General features: G+C 38.3%; 1 long non-coding RNA gene across 2 annotated transcripts in view; it reads right to left on the reverse strand.

Moving 5' to 3' along the window:
• Positions 1-5,589: 5,589 nt before the first annotated feature.
• LOC123937314 overlaps positions 5,590-17,678 on the reverse strand; it is a 29,293-nt gene continuing 17,204 nt past the window's right edge. The window contains exon 4 of one of the 2 annotated variants that reach the window (XR_006817451.1): positions 5,590-6,109. This is a non-coding gene — a long non-coding RNA (uncharacterized LOC123937314). Of the gene's footprint in view, positions 6,110-17,151; positions 17,257-17,678 lie in introns of those variants that run through there. The other variant, XR_006817450.1, reaches the window with a different exon arrangement.

Below are 17,678 nucleotides of genomic sequence, written 5' to 3' on the forward strand. Positions count from 1 at the left end.
CGCATTCCCACTCCGTGTGTTGGACCTTGACAGGCAATTGAATTCTTGTGGGTGTATTCTTTTAGTCACTCCAAACTACCTTAAAAACATAGCCCCTGGCTTGGAAATAAAATAAAAGAAAATATATATATCTCCCTTGTTTGGAAGTTTCCACAAGATTTGATATGGAGTTCCCAAGAGCACCGCCTTGAAACTGACCTGCAGACAAAAGCTGCTTGCTGTAGGCTCTTACTTTGATCATGAAGGGGGAGGGACATCAAGAGAGGGAGAGACAGTAACTCGGAACAGGAAAATCAGTGACGTCACGTAACTGAGCTCCCACGTCTTCATTTCATGAGTGAAGGACCTCATCAGACCACGATTTATTGCTTCATCCTGTCACTTTATATCCACAGTTAGATGTCAGTTCCTGATCTGTCATCAGTATAGCACAGGTTTCACGAAAGACTACCTGGTAAGTAACTTGACCCGTATGGAGAGTTATTTGTATAGGATAATTTTACAATAATCAATAGAATACTTGGAAGTATGCTTCCAAGCTCATTAAATAATTTTACTGCGAAATAGCCGACTATCACTAAATATCTTCCCCAAATTAGTTCTATATTCATTTATTTTTTCAAATACAAATATCAATATCCATTAGTAAGTATGAAAAGCAAATAATTAATCGAATTATATTGAAGCAAAATAGCCTCAAACAGCTTTATAATAAAAACCAAATGAGATTCCATTATTTTTTATCCAGGACAAATTATATGCAGGGACATAATGAGCTCCAAGAATGCATTCCAGGGGGGGCGGGGAAGAAGGAAAGAAAAAGGGAACAGAAGAGCTAAACTTTAAAACAGACATTGAGTACAAGATTAACACTTAAAATCATTAACAATCTTCTGACACTCCAGAGTTTAAAAGAAGGTATATCCTTTAAAGAACTAGGTCTTTATATTTATATGACAGTAAATGGCTCAAATTCAAAGTCTGTCTGTGGCCCCTCCTCTCAAAGGGTGTTTGGCGGTTCACAAGCTTGACTGTTTTCAGTGTACTGGATTATAATGGTACTTCACAACCTCACCCAAACTCAAAACTTCCCAAGTAAACTTAAATTTCTGTTATTTGCCCTGATCTCATTTTTACAGAGAATTATCTTTAACAAGAATTAATAAATCCACTTTTAAAAAGATATTCACTATATCGCATACTTGAAAGTTGCCAAGAGCTGTAAATCTTAAATGTCCTTACCAAAAAAATAAATTATAATTATCGGAGTTGAAGGATGTTTCAACTAATCTTATTGTGGTAAACAATTAGCAATATGTCTGTGTATCAAACAATCACAGTGTTGTATGTTAATTATATCTCAATCAAGCTGGCAGGGGCGAGGGTAGAAATCCACACATGGCAAGGTACAGCCTTCCACAAAAAACAATCATAATGTTTAACATACCTCTCTGACAAAGAATTACTCTCACCCATCTCTCACATGGTACAATTTTGAACAAATTTCATAAAAGAACTTGGCTTAAAAGAAAGGGTGGATCAAAAGCCAATATCCTTGAGGTGCTGGAAACACCAACCCATGTATGACATGTCCCACACAGCACTGGACAAGAACAAGGATTCATTAGTTACTAAAAATAAAGATCTTTCACTTAGAAAACTATGTCTTTAATTTCAAGATGCACAAGAATATATTAAAATATGAAAGGCAGTCACTTGACATTTTGAGGTAATTGATTTTCTGAAAATTAACATGAATTAAAGTTAACCAAAATTGATTAAACAATAACATTCAGTTGGCCACCCTGCTAGGGTTAGGAGTGTACCAAAATGAAGAAAACAGGCCTCTCTCAAATTTCCTTCATGTAAAAGCACTGTCTTTCTTTTGATCTAGCACTCGTTCAACAAACACAAAAATTCCACACCTTCCTTTGATGTCATTCAAAACCTCCAAATATTTCCAATTTTCTAAATTCAACACAAACCACAACACGTATCATTTTAATAGTTTTTTAATTTTTAAAATAAACATGAATGAGGCATAAATTATACACAATACAATGGACACATTATATGTAACTAACTGTTGATTATTTTTGACCAATAACCCTATAATCATTTTCCTTTTCAAGATACAGGACATTTGCATCATGGCCACAAGTTTCCCTGTGCCCCTTTGCAATCAATCTACTCCATTTCCTGCCCTAGGCAGCCACTTTCTGATTAGTCTGTACAGATTCATTCTGTCTGTTCTAGAATATCCTATAAATGGAATCATAAAGTATGCATACTTTTTACTCTGGCTTTTTTGCTCAACATAACCTTTTTACAAATAACCATATTGTTGCATTTTTCCTTTTTACTGTGGAGTAGTAGTCCATTATATGTATATACCACACTTTTTTAATCTATTCATCAGTTGGTATATAATTAAGTTGTTTCCAGTTTGGGACTATTATGAATAAAACTGTCATGAATGGTTCTATACACGTCTTTTTCGTAATTGCTGTGGTTGAGTTTAAGGTTATAACGTTACTACTTATTTTCCATCTGTCCCTTAAGTTTTGGGTTCCTTTCTACCCTTCTTTATAATTGGTCAAATGTTTTTAGTGTCTGTTTTATTTCTTCTGCTCTCTTCTTAGCTACCTTTTTCATTATTTTTTAGTTGTTGCTCTAGGGCTAACAGCATTCATCACTTTAATCCCTGACCTATAACTAACAATACTCATCTTACCAATCTTATTTAGGGACAGACAGTATTATCCCTCCTTATACTTCACACTTTGAACTTCACAACTCCTTCACCATTGCCCTCCTCGCATTCAACACAGACTTACCACTGCCTACTTCCTGCTCTGGCTTCCCACTTCCTGCTTCCCACTTGGCAAAGGCACTTACCTTACAACGTATTTGCCCACCCCTGCCCTTTCTCAGCTGCCTTTATCTACTTCTACATGTGTTATAAATCTGAGTCTAAAGTGTTATTCTTTTTACGTTAAAGTTTTGTGAAGAAAGAAAACACAGTCATCTCTATTTACCTACTAATCTGTCATTTTTAGTTCCCTTAATTATTCTTTATAGATTTTAATGTCCAGCTATAAAATTTTCTTTTGTCCTAAGGGACATCTTCTAATATTTTTTGTAATCCAAGTCTATTGGTGGTGAATTTTTACCTCTTCTTTCTTTTTCTCTTCCTCCCTTCCTCCCTTCTTGCCTTCCTTTTCTCCTTCCTTCCTTTTTTGCATACCTGAAAATGATTTTATTTCATCCTCATTTTTGAAGAATTTTTTCACTGGATATGAAACTTTGACTGACAGTCTTATTTTTTTCTTTTAGCACTTTAAATGTGCCATTCCAGGGCACCTGCGTGGCTCAGTCAGTTAAGCCTCAGACATGATCTCACAATGGTGGGATTGAGCCCAGCACCGGGCTCTGCACTGAGTGCAGAGTCTGCTTCAGATTCTTTCTCCCTCTCCCACTCCATCCTGTCTCTCTCTCTTTCTCAAATAAATAAACTCTTTAAAAAAATAAATAAATATGTCATCCCATTGTTTTCCAGCCTGCATTGTTTCTGAGGAGAAATCAGCAAACTTTATTATCCTCATTCCCTTATACACAATTTCCTTTTTTACTGTGGCTGTTCTCAAGATTTCCTTGTTCTCTTTGTTTCAGTAGTGTGACTGTGAAGTGTCTCAGCCTGGTTCTCTGATATTTATCCTGCTTGGAAGCTTTCTGTATTTGTAAGCAAGTTGGTGTTCTCAAATTTGAAAAGTTCTTGGACATTATTTCTTCAAGTACAGTTTTCTTTCACAATCCCAGTCTATTCTTCTGAGACATCAAGTAAAAATAAATTAGACTATCACATATTTTTTTCCATAAGATTCCATTCCATCCCTGAGGATTTGTCTATTTTTCTTTAATATTTTATCTCTCTGTTGCTGAAATAAAATAATTTCTTTTTACCTTTCAACAAGTTTACTGACTTTTTTCCCCATCTTGAACCTGCTCTTAAGCCCATTAGTAAAATTTTTATTTCTACTATTGCACTTTTCCATTCCAGTATTTCGAGTGGATTATAGTTTTCATTTTTCCACTGAGATTCCCTACCCTTTTGCTCAACAAGACTATATTTACTTTTTTAAGAGAAACTTATAGTAATTGTTTTAAGGTCTTTCTCCGCTTAAATTCAACAACTGAGCCATCTCAGATTTGTTTTCTTATTACTTTTTTCCTTGACTATGGTTCAAATTCTGTTTCTTCAAATGTCTTGTGATTTTTTTAACATAGTAGGTTTAATATAGTAGGTTTATTGATTCATGTACCATAGAAACTGGAATTTTAAAAATCTCCTTCTGAAATGTATTCATTCTTATTTCAATAGGAAGCTCAATTACAAACTCTTATGATAAGCTTGTGTGGACTTGAGTTTTTGCTTTGTTCATGTAGATTTGCATAAAGTTCAAGATTCCCTCAATTCCTGTAATTTAATGGGAGTCAATCTCCAAACGGTTTTCTCTGCAGATCTTTCCAAGGGTTGATTTTAGGCTTTGTTAAGGTGGCTCTACCATATTATTTGAGGGATTAGTCCTTAAATGGGGAGGTTTTATGGGATCTGATAGGTGTTATGAAATTGTTGCTGTTGTCTTAGCTAAGTGCAGAGTATCAAGAAGGTAGATATTGAGGTCACTCTAAAGTACTTCTCTTCCCCAGCATGAACAGCATCTCTTCTAGATCTCTCTTCTACTCTTAATCCTTAGTACCTTTGATCTCCACATACAGTCCATCCTCCATTCATAGGCCTGTGACATTGCTCCACACAATCTTTAGGATTTGCCTCTCTGCATATCTCCCAATGTCCCACTCCATAGATTTAATCTGCTTTAGATGCCTTACACCCTGATCTCTGCCTCTTCATTTCATTGGAGAACATCATTCTCTCCTCAGTCTCAAGCTCTTTGCAACATAGGAAATTTGCTCTCAAAGAACTGGGGAACTCATGGGACCACTGTGGCCTTCTCTTCTTCCAGAGGTCCTTGATATGGAGAGTTACATTATTTATTTGAGATAGTTATTCTTTTTTAATCTAGATGCTTTGGACTGTACACCATCCTTTCAGTACTGCTTCTGTTACATATTTTGTTTCCATAAGTTTGGACATGTTTTCATTTGTTTGTCTCAAGATATATTCAAATTTCCCTTTTCATTTCTTCTTTGAGCCACTGGTTATTCAAGAGTATTATATAATTCCTACATATTTGTGACTTTTCCAGTTTTCCTTTCCTGTTGATTTCCAGATTCATTCCATGGTGGCCAAAAAGGATACTCAATATAATCGTAATATTCTTAAATTTGTCAAGACTGTTGGGTAATATAACATGCTCTTTCCTGGAGAATGTCCTGCATGCACTTGAGAAGAATGTGTGTTCTGCTGCTATTGGATGGGACATTCCATATATGTCTGTGAGGCCCATTTGTGTATAGTTTTTAAATCTTCTTTTTCTTTGATCTTCTGTCTGAATGTTTTATCCATATTGACAGTGTACTGAAATTGCCCACTCTTATTGTAATGTTATCTACTTCTCCCTTCAGTTCTGTCAGCCCTTCTTTCATATATTTAGGTGGTGTGTTATTGGTTGCATATATATTCATACTTTTCATATCTTCCTAGTAAATGAGCCCTTTTATCAATATATAATATCATTGTTTTGTCTCTTCTGACAGTCTTTACCTAAAGTCTATTTTGCTTACTACAACTCAGGACACCCCTGCTCTCTTTTGGTCACCATTTGCATAGAACATCTTATCCCATTTTTTTTTAACCTTCAGCCTACATGTGGTACTTAAATCTAAAGTGAGTCACATGAAGACAGTGTATATAGCTGGATTTTTTTTTTAATTCTTTCAGCCACTCTGTATCTTTTGACTGAGGAGTTTAATCCATTTATATTTAGAGGAATTACTGATAAAGAAGGACTTACTATTGTTGTTTCTTAGTAGTTTTAGGTCTGAATTTCCAGACTTCTCACAAAGAGAATGGTGGTATTGTTGTTGAACTGGTGTCTCTGTAGAAGACAGTCTGAGGCATTTTATCAGCCATCTTTCCAACTTCCTGCAAAGATCTAATTTTAATTAATCAGGATTATTTCAGGCCTACAGTAGCCTTGAAGTCAAAATAATAACAACTGCAAATAACCAAAATTAGTGGCATAGAGCTTTTAAAGTAAGGCAAGGCTTAAATAGTATAGTTCAAAGCTCTGTCTTTTTCTCCACCATTTAGGCAGTATCACTCCTAACAATGAGCAAAGTTGCCTATCACTTTAGCAGCCTGAATGAAAAGCTCCACCTGGAAAATTCTCTAATTGCTATGACCTGTATCATGTGTCTTTCCCTGAACCAGCCACAGTTTCCAGGAAAATGGGGTCACTAGTGCTCTGAAATTCATGCTAATATGTGCTCATCGCAAGGCTAACAGCAATTTCAAAGATGTAATGAAATGGATTCCCCATACAAAATGGGCTTCTGTTTCTATGAGAGGGGAAGACCTATAAGCTGGAAAAACAAACAAACAAACAAAAAAAACCCACCAGATTTTCCATCTATCCCACTCTTGAAGACAAGTTTTATGACACAGAATTGCTTAGGGCATCACTGTAATGTCTAAAATCTTAAAATACACTGAAACACCTAGTAATAAAGGAATGGTTAATAAATAGTGATATATAACTGACCTTTGAACAATGTAGAGAGATTAGGGGCACCGACCTCTGTGCACTCAAAACTCTGTATAGAACTTTTGACTCCCTCCTAAACTTAACCACTAATAGCCTATTGTTGAATGAAAGGCCTTACCAATAACATAAACAGTTGATCAACACGTATTTTGTATGTTATGTGTAGTGTTATAATAAAGCAAGCTACAGAAAAGAAAATGTTATTAAGAAAACCATAAAGAAGGGACACCTGGGTGCTTCAGTTATTTAAGTGTCTGCCTTCCACCTGGATCATGATCCCAGGGTCCTGGGATCGAGTTCTGAATCATGCTCCTTGCTCAGTGGGGAGTCTGTTTCTTCCTCTGTCTGCTGTTCCCCCTGCTTGTGGGCTCTCTCTCTATCCCTCTCACTCTCTGTCTGACAAATAAATAAATAAAATCTTTTTTAAAAAAAAGAAAACCATAAGGAAAATATATTTACAGTAGGGTACTATATTTATTTAAAAATTCCATATATAAATGGACCCATGCAGTTGGTAAAGGGTCAACTGTATGCATAAGACCATTAAAATTTGCATGCAAGGAGTTTTATTAATGTGGGAAAACGTGTTATAATGTTAAATGACAAAATAAGGACACAACTTTAGAAGACTCTGAAGCAGATCATAAGTTTATAAGAGGTTGTAAAACACATAGGAAAATATCTAGAAATGTTACAATAGAAAGAGTAGATACATCTGGATATAAAATAAAATTTTTTGCTTTTCTCTATTTTTCTATAACACATATAGATTTTATATTTAGAAAATAATCAAAATCCTAAATTAAGTAGAGACAAAAAAGAAGTTCCTATGTTTACTAGCTTTATATTTGAAGATGTGTCTTGAAATTAGGATACTGGTATCACAGGAGGAATTATGAGGTGTGATAAATGTTTGAAAACAGAGGTTTAAACAGACAAATTGTGTTTCAGCCAAGAGACTGGAGATTTCATTTATTTTGAAAATGAAGACTACATTAGCAGGCATTCAGGGATTTGGAACGGTTCCAATACATGACACCAAGGTGCCTTTCTTAATTTTCTTTTTAAGTAGTGCAGCCTGTATTGGCACCTTGTTTAAGAAGCTGAGGTGTGTTCAGTGTTATATAGCCAACAGTCAAGTTTTAATAGGGGTAGAAAAGGATGCTTCTGCTCATTAACTCCACAGGGCTCACATTTGGCATAGAACTTCAATAAAACCAAGAAATAAACGAGACTCCGAAATAAAACTGCATGAACACTAGAAAGTGTATCTGTCGATTATGTGGCACTAAATAAAGTCGAATTTCTTTTAACAGTACCTGTTTCTAAGTAAAGTTAGAACCAATGACTCTTAGGAGACTCTCAGACTCTGAGAGACTGATGTTAATTTCAGAAAACACCTTCCATCTGGATTCTTGCTGATACTATTCTTGTTCTTTTAATTACAGAGTTTTACGTTGATTTGTTTACTTATTGTAACCAGCAATTGTATTTCAGATTTAATTTTTAACATCTTCACTGTGCTACTGTGAACTTCCTGCCTCCCACTTTCCCTCTGTTCTTCACAGGTGGGCTCCCATGGCACGCTGCCAGGAACAGGCCATGCGTTTCCTTGCACAGTGTCCTCCAAGTAGAAAAGAGGCACATAATTATAAAAACATAAACATATTAATTTGGCAACAGAGTAGAATCCACAATTTAAAGCTCCCAACCTAGAATGGTTGAGAGTTACAGATTCATGTACATAAATGCCTCCTCATCATCTGTTCGCTGTTAGGACTGTGTCCAAAGACTCAGACAAGGTTTCTGCTCTCAAGGAGCTTACAAAGTTGTTGCAGAAATGAACCTATAAATCATAACAATGAGGTTAAAAAATGGAGAGGACAGTAAGAGGAAAATCTGCTAATTAGGCAGAAAGGAAAGGAATTTTAGCTGATATCTGCAACGGCATAGAGAACTTCAGGCTGAGGGATTTTTTCTTTCTTTCTTCAGAAAAGTCATGGGTTTAGGAAAAGTGCCCTCAGGAGCACCGAAAAGCCCAGTGTGACTGCAGCCTAAGCATGTGATAAGGACAGCAAGTTGTATGCAGATTATCGAGGACCTGGATCCCGTGCTAGGGACCAGACATGATCTTATAGCAAATGGGAAGCCACGGGAGCGTGAAAGTAGCAGAGTGTGGCCTGAACATTTCCGGGCTTTTGTTAAGGGAAAGCATGTGACAGAACGAATGATGGATTTAAAGGGCAAGAAAATATAAACAAAGAGGCCAGTCAAATGCAATAATCCACATGGGAAAACCGAAGGAAATCAACTAAGGTTGTGGCCGTTGAAATAAAGGCGGGGCGCATAATCCAAAGACAGTCCAGGGTTAGAACCAACAGGGCGATGGCTTAAAACAGACACAGGCTGACTTCTCTGCGCCCCTTACTGGAGTAAGGACACCGGCACTCTTGTCTATTCAGTCTTCCAAACAGCCCTGGGAGCTGCTTTCTGCTTAGTATCCCTGTTTTCCAGCCGGGAGAATTGAGGTTCAGGGAGATTAAGGAGTTTGTTCAAGATCACGTAGCGAAGAAATGGTAGAGCAGTGACTGAACCCTGGTCTGAGTCCAGAGCACGACAAATCCCTGCAATACACACCCTCCAACTTGCCTGGGTGACAGCGGGAAATGAGGAAGTGGCGACAGACAATGATCGTGTTGTTCCTGGCATCAGTGACTTCAAGAATGGGGACCGGACTGGCTGGGGTAAGGAATATATGAAGAGAACTGGTTTCTGGTAGAAAAATCAATCAATCTTAGTGTTGATATACAGATATATCTATATCTATCTATAGATGTATAGATAGATAAAAAAGATACCTATCTATAGATCTATAGACAGATAGATCTTAGTTTTTGCACACATTTACATGATTACCCTGAAAAATGAAAATACTGCTCTATTCAGTCGGAAGCCAGAAGTTCAGGTTAGGGCTAAGGCTACAGCGCCCTGAGTGCCCCTCCTGGAGACTGCCTTCGAAGCCAGGGCAGAGCGCAATCTCACTGTAGAGCATGTGATTAGAAGACACCAGCCCTGGGGACAGACGCCTGGGCTCCCTTCTTAAGGACTCAGAACAGGTGATGAGTCTGGAGAGAGAGGAAAAGAGCTTTTGGAGATGCAGCCAACACTTTGGAGAATGCATGGTTAAGGAAGTCTAGACAGATGAGAATTTTGAAAAAGTGATCCTGAAAAATAAAACACACCATTTCAAAAAGCCGAGTCTCGAATATCAAAGAGCGAGCCCGTTGGAGGGGGAGTATGGGGTGTTTGTTGCATTTGGCTTTCGGGAGATCCCCGCTGACATCTGAGAAGGTGGCAGGGGGGGGGGGGGAGGCAGGCATCAGGCACGGGGCACAGGGTGAGGTGCAGCCAGCAGGGCAGGGGGCAAGAGGGAGAGCTTTCTCTTGAAAAACGGATTCTTTTCTGGTGTCTGTGCTCATCTCTTCCTCAAATCCCACAGTGGAAATAATAGTGTTACAAAGCAATAGCTACAGTTTTGCAAGAACATTCAACACATGCATAGTCTAAGAGAGGTGTTTTTCTCCTTTCAGCCCGAGAGAGAGCCTGAATTGTTTTTGTTAAAAGAGAAAAGTTCTATGCTTTCTTCCTCTGGAGGGTATTCCATTTGTGAACCCCCTGCTAGCTTGTTTCTGCCCCCGTTACTGACTCACACACCTCACTGAAGCACCTTTCTATGGAGGTAAGTCTAGAGTGACCTCGACAAAGATGTACAAGGTAGCAAAAGGCATCAGCAGTTTAGAACCAAATTTACTGCTTCTTGACCTTGAAATACACTCGCATACAACATACACATGCAAAACCACAACAGATGCCAGCTGCTGCAGAGACCTTCGAACTCCAGGAAGTTCTAGAGACAACTGGAGTTTTTCCATACATTTGTAGACCCTGATATATTTTTGTTGCTTTATTTTTTAAAGATTTATATACTTCCCCGAGAGAGAGAGAGAGCACAGGAGAGAGGGCAGAGGGAAAGAGCGAACTTCAGGGGGAGGCTCCATGCCCAGTGTGGAGCCCGATGCAGGGCTTGATTGATTCCAAGACCCTGAGATCATGTCTTGAGCTGAAATCAAGAGGTGGACACTTAACCAACGGGGCCACCCAGGGACCCCTGATACAGTTGCTTTTAAACTACCAGGCAGCTGAGTTTCACATGTGCCATGGAGTGTTCTGGGGATCTATCTTTACCTTGTTGGTGGCAGGCTTGGTGAGCAGCAATAGATCGATGATCAATTGCTTGGAATTAGTGTCTCTCGTCAGGACCATGGAAAGGACCGTGGATTTATGAGGATCTCCACAGGCTCAAATGGAGACTACTCAGAAAAATGGAGGATAGGTGTCAAGGGGATATAGTCACTGTAGGGGGCTTTCAATGGTGTCATTATATTATGTGGGGACCTGACTGAGAAACTTCCAGAATCCACAAGCAGAGGAACAACAGTGTCTTGAGGAGCGTATGGCAGAGCACGAGTGGCTCAGGCTTTGGAAGCATCCACAGGAGTTTCATCACAAGAAAATGTTGCTAGTATTTTTCTGGTTGAAACAAATATGGGGACAAGAAGAAAGCCATCACTAAAAGCAAATTTCTTGGGCTGAAGCAGCTCTGTCACAAGAGGCAGGAACATTAGCCACTGTGGCAGAGGATTACAAATTATTTTTACAAGATACATAGTAGCTATATGACCAGTCAGAGTTCATTGTCTACATAGTACTGAAGTGCCAAGAACACCGCACTCAAAGAGGAAATGGAAATTAAGAACCGTGTGCAGATTTCTTTGCTAGAAATGGTAGGTGCATTGTACTAAACCTTTTTACTGGAGATTTACCCCTATTAAATTTAAATGAACAAGTCATAGATTCTACTTATCTTGTATCAACTCACCAGTGGCATCTTGGTGAGAATAAAAATTAAGATTTTTTTTATTTCTATCACCTGTTTTAGGGAGCCAGTCCCCAAGATGGCCTCCAATGTTCCCTATCTCCTAGTATTAAAACCTTTCTGTAATATTCTCTGTTGAAGTTATTCTTATACTGAGTGGCTCATTTTTTTTTAAGATTTATTTATCTGAGAGAGAGAGAGAAAGAGGGAGAGGGGCAGAGGAAGAGATAATCTCAAGCAGACTCCCCACTGAGTATAGAGCCAAGGAAGGGCTCCATCCCATGACCCCTGAGATCATGACCTGAACTGAAACCAAGAGTCAGACATTCAACCAACAGAACCACCCAGGAGCCCCGAGTGACTCATTTCTAAGGAACAGAGTAAGACAGAAGACACGGTGCATGACTCAGGACTTCGGACTAAATGACAGCGCCATATCACTCTTCCTCTTTCTCTCTGCCAGACCACTGGCTCTGGGGGAACCCAACTGCCATGTTCTGAGGAACTCTGGCAGCCTTTGGAGGGGATCCCATGGTGCAAAATTGAGGTGTTTGGCCAATGTCTGGTGAGAAGGCCCCATGTGAGTGGGTTTGGAAATGCTGACCACAGCCCTGGAGGGCAGCGGGACACACCCTCTGAGTAAGACCCAACCAGAAAGAGTACTCTTGGATCCTGGACCACAGGAACCATGGGATGATACGTTTGTTGTTATCAGCTACTAAGCTTTGGGGTGATTTATCACAGAGCAATAGATAAATTAATATGCCTTCTTTCATTTAGAAATAACTGAGCTTTTACTATAATTTCAGTTAATATTACATGAGTTCAAGGACTTTTTACCTGGGAAAACATTCTAGGACCCAAGGGTTGCCCATTTTTTGTAAAGTTGGTGTCTACAGGCACAGTGTAGTTACATGCCTTCATGCTCTATTAATTCTTCGGACTCTTGAGAGAGAGACATGTTAGACACTTTGTGTTAAATTAATAAAATATATGAGGTCCTGAAGAAATACACCCCATTCTCATGTATCCAATTAAGAAAAACCTCTAGCAGAATTAAAAATTGGGCATTATTTTAAATTCTAACTTTTAACTCATATTATCAAGAAAATTAAATTTTAAACATTACTTTCTTTAAAGCTCAGTAAGTGTGGCTTCTTCTCTGTGAATTTGACAGCAGAAGAGGGCTTCCACTGAGCTTTTCTGGCATCTTATTATTGTAACATTTATATATTTAATTCTTAATAATGTCATTAAACCTCCTTGTGGAACCAGTGACATGTTGGCAAGCACGGTTGGAAATAACTTGGGATGGAAAATAGAAGTAGCAAGTAAATTGTCAACGCTTACCTAGAGTAGCCCTGGAGTGGATTAATTAATGAAGTAGCAAACTCAATCAGAGCCTTTTTAGGGCAAAATGTATCTTTCCTAGGAGCTTGGCAAGAGGAGACTAAGGGAGCAGTGATTGGTCTTCGAGAGAGGTGAGGAATGGCCTTGTGTGTGTGGCAGCAGCTAGAATATGCTAGAACACTCATCTCCTAGAGAGAGGACCCCCCCCCCCCACCATCAATCACACACACAAGGGCTGAGGAGCTTAGCCAGTGAGGAAGAAGAAACCAAACAAATCTGTTCAAGGAACGCTGTGTTTTCCTCCTCTGAAGGTGATTCCATTACTATAAAACCTATTTCTTGTCTGTACCTTTACTCTGCCGTATGGAGATGGAGTGCTTGATCAGATAGATAAATTTCAAAAGAAAGAACTGGGCGTGCAAAGCTAGCCCATTTTCCCTCTTGAGAGCTACTGGCTCCCAACGGTACAGTTTCTCTATTGGTCTGGAGGGCCAGCTTTCTCCTAAAACCGTTGGTCCCTAATGCCTTGACTGGGTGGGTAAGTCTAATTCTGGGTTCATTTACCAGGCTTATTTAGCCCTTGAAAACTTAACCCTTGCTAGTTATTGGGAGGTTTTGTTTTGTTGCTGGTTGGAGGGCGTGGCTAGCAATATTTTCATTTTCCTTATACCACTCTTCATCTTATCTGTCAATTTGTTTAAAGCCTGGACAAGAAAAAAGGCAGTTATAGAAGGGAAACCAACACTTTCATCAAAATTCAAGTCATTCAACTATCATATGATCTCCCTGATATGAGGAAGTGGAGATGCAACATGGGAGATTTGGGGGGGTAGGAGAAGAATAAATGAAACAAGATGGGGTCGGGAGGGAGACAAACTATAAGAGACTCTCAATCTCACAAAACAAACTGAGGTTTGCAGGTTAGGAGCGGTGGGGGTATGGACATTGGGGAGGGTGTGTGCTATGGTGAGTGCTGTGAAGTGTGTAAACCTGGCGATTCACAGACCTGTACCCCTGGGGCTAACAATACATTATATGTTTATAAAAAAAAATTAAAAATAAATTATAAAAAAAATTCAAGTCATTGGAAAGATTTACCCTGAAATGTTCAAAGGTGATGATACAAAATTTCCTTTGAATTGTATGCTTTTAGCACATCTAATAATATATGATTCAAGGGTTCCTAAGATGCCCCCTTGGAACATACATCTCCCTTGTTTATGTAACAATGAATAATATGGGGGAAAGAATTCATAGGCATATCTATCCTCTAAAGTCAAGTTTTAGGGACAGGCATGAAAGACTTCTAATTCCAATTCTGGCGAACCATGGAACCTTCCGGGAGCCTGTTTCTTATCCACACCTGCATCTTTATCTGTGCAGGGAGGAGTCGCAGCTAGTCTGGGGGTCTGATGTGAAGCCCAGAGGAGACAGCCCTCCACAGGTCAAGCACGAAGGCAGTATCTGGCGTGCAGCGGGTGCCTAGTACACGGGAGCAGTGATTTGTGGGTCCTAAAGTCTTTTCTCTTTGACTGTATAATAATTCATTAGGGCAAAATCTCACAGATATATTAATATTTTATATTATATATATATATATATGCTTTTTTACCTAGAATATTTTTACATCATAAAGAAATTTCCTGAATTGTGATTTCCTTATGGTATTTTTATTCTCATGAACACTGTCTCTGTTAAGCTTGCAATTAGTGAATCTGTTACTTTAGGCAAATGTTAGTTCATCTCCCCTCCTTCTGCTTTAAATTCATAATGTGTCATTTTAAGGTAATTCAAACATTTTGTCAGCTTTCACCACTTAATTTGTATGAATTTTTGATCCAGGGGCAAAGTGAGGTCAAGGAATAAAAGTCCCTGTGGGGCGGGGGGGAACTTTTAATACTTTTAATATTAGATTTGCTTGTAGAATGTCCATGGTACAATTTAATAAATTCTGGGTTTTTGCCTCAGTAAAAATTTCTTATATCAGTCCTCCAGGAATATTTTGGATAAATTCCTTTTGTGGTTAAATTATCCTGTTAGCTGAACTGTCCACCGTTGAGAGACTCCATTGTGAAAATGAGACTTTAATAACTTTAAGTGTCTAAAATTGATCTCTTTCCCAGCATCTAGATCTACTGCTGCCAGCCTGGAAGAGAATTCTTATCTCCTATCTTGTGCCCAAGGGAAATCTTCTGGGCTCAACTTTCCAAATTGGCTCATAGATGCTCTATAACATACTTTACTTGGACTCCTGTGTTTGCACTGTCTGATTTTATAGACTTAAATTTTCAGACATTTCCCAGCTTCCAGCTTATTCTCCTTCTCCCCGCAGGTCTCCACTTCTCTTCGTTCTGTGCCCCAAATCCTCCAGCAATACGAACCATGCTCATGACGGGTCCCTTTACAGAGCTCCCCAGGAGCATGCTCCGTGAGAAGGAAGAATGGCTAGTGGAAACCATAAAGGCAGTCATTTAATGAAAGAAGGTCATATTTCTATCAATGTAATTGTACCATAATGCCATAAAAAATGATAAATAACAGTATTCAAACCTAGACACCATTTTTGTGGAGTTCTCTTATTTGTGTTTGTATTTTTTTCATTTCAAAATCTTTTGTTACATGGAATACAACAATAGTCAGATTTATAACTTTTAGAAATGAATGTTCCGTTTCAAAGAAGGGAAATCAAACAAAATATTTCCTCATTAAACATTAAAGAGAATATTTAAAAGGGAACATACCTGAGTCCTAGAACCGTAATGTATCTCTTAAACTCTTCTAGTTATCATAACACAGAACATATTTTTTATTTCCCCAGCTGAATACACAAAATCTTCTCACCTACTGAAAACTAGTCCTTTCCAGAGGTAAACGTACTCAAAGGTGGAAAATGGGTGTGGAATTATGTCTAATGTTTAAGGGAAGACTTTCTTTATACAGCTGAGAATACTTTAGTTTAAACTTAATTTAATAACTTAAGATAGAATCACGGGTATTAGTACCAAGGGTATGTCAGTTACCCAAGTTCTCCTCTCTACCCCCAACTTTTTTTTGAAACTTACCTAGCAAATCCAAACAACAGAAATAGTACATGAGAGTATGATTACCAGTGAGAAAGAGTCCAGAAAGGGTGCAGTCTTACCTTTCTGCTTAATAACTGTGGGACCATAGACACACTACCACTTTGCAGTTTTCTCATCACTAAAGGAGAATTAAAAATAGTTTCTACCTCATTAGGTTCTGAGAAGATTAAATGACAAAGAGTGTAATATAATTAGCACAGTAGCTGGAATATAGTAAATGCTCAATAAACATTAGCTCTTAGCAGCAGAGAAAGGGAATGTATACTTACACAGAAACAGTTTATAATGTAGACGCTGAACAAGAGGTTTTTATAAACTATCTAATCTAGTCATGAATTGGCCATATTGAAACAAATTTTTTTTCAGTTTAATTTCCTTTGAACACAGTTGTTCCACAAGCTCAAACATGTACACTGAATTTTTCCTGACATTTCATTTACTATTACATTCCTTGGGCTAACAGCAGGTTTTTAATCTCAAACAGATTTTCATGCCTCAATCATCTTAAAATATTTGCTGAAACTGGTATTAAAAGAAACTAATATAGCAATGCCAACATGCTTTAGATAGAGGTTTCCCTTCCACGCAGCATGGGAAACATTTTTGATCAGACAATTTTCAACCTAAGGTAAATTTGGAACCAAACTGATTTATTTGGGGCTCTCTTAACAGCTTCCTTGATAACAAATTCAATCTGTGCCCAGCTTCTAAAGTTAATCAGAGGCAGTATCATTTTCCCATTGGTACTTAATTTTTTTTTCTTATGTTTTACTGTTCAAGATCTTGGGTCTCACAGAAAACCACAAATTGTTTCCATTTCAACCGACTACTCTTTCCCATTGGACTAGATAACCTCATTTAATTTCCATATTCTTCTATGGTATCATCATACTAGAATCTTTTAACTTCATAAAAGGAGTCCTGTTTATGTTCTTCTTACTTTTGAATTGTTAAATAATCAAAACTACTCTTGTCACCACTTTCCAAAGACTCATTCATGAGTCTGTTCTTTCACTTCCAAATAAAAACAAATTACTTTGTGAGGTCTTACCGCTATCATTGACATCCTGGCCACTGCAGAAGTTGGTCCTTTCCTCTTAGATCATCCTCTGCCTGTGTTCCTCACCAATCTTCCAGCTGACTCGCCACTTAATTTCTGGTGGAAAATAATCGTTATTGTTTTGTATTTCTAGAGTCTTCATTTAAATCTCTGGTTATGTTCCTTGTGCATATGGCTTGGTATTGGTTGGCTGGACTCAAGTTTACCTGCCTATCAGAGTATAGTCCCTTTCGCTATGTCATTAGACTCACTATACTTCTTACAGCCCCTGAAACATAATTTGAATATAATAGGCACTTAATTAATGTTGTTTGAATTGAATACCTTCGTTGAAATGAATATTACTGATTCAGCCCCTTGTATTTCCTGGCCTCCTATTATGTGCCCACCACCGCTTATATGACAGTGCTCCAGTACAGCGAAAACTCTCACAGTGGAGTTTACAGGAGTACATTGAACAAGCCTGGTTATTGATCTCATGGAGGTCAGTGGGCATCTGCTCTGTGCCCATCTTTATC

The sequence above is a fragment of the Meles meles genome, chromosome 2, assembly GCF_922984935.1.
Source record: "Meles meles chromosome 2, mMelMel3.1 paternal haplotype, whole genome shotgun sequence".
Classification (NCBI taxonomy): Eukaryota; Metazoa; Chordata; class Mammalia; order Carnivora; family Mustelidae; genus Meles; species Meles meles.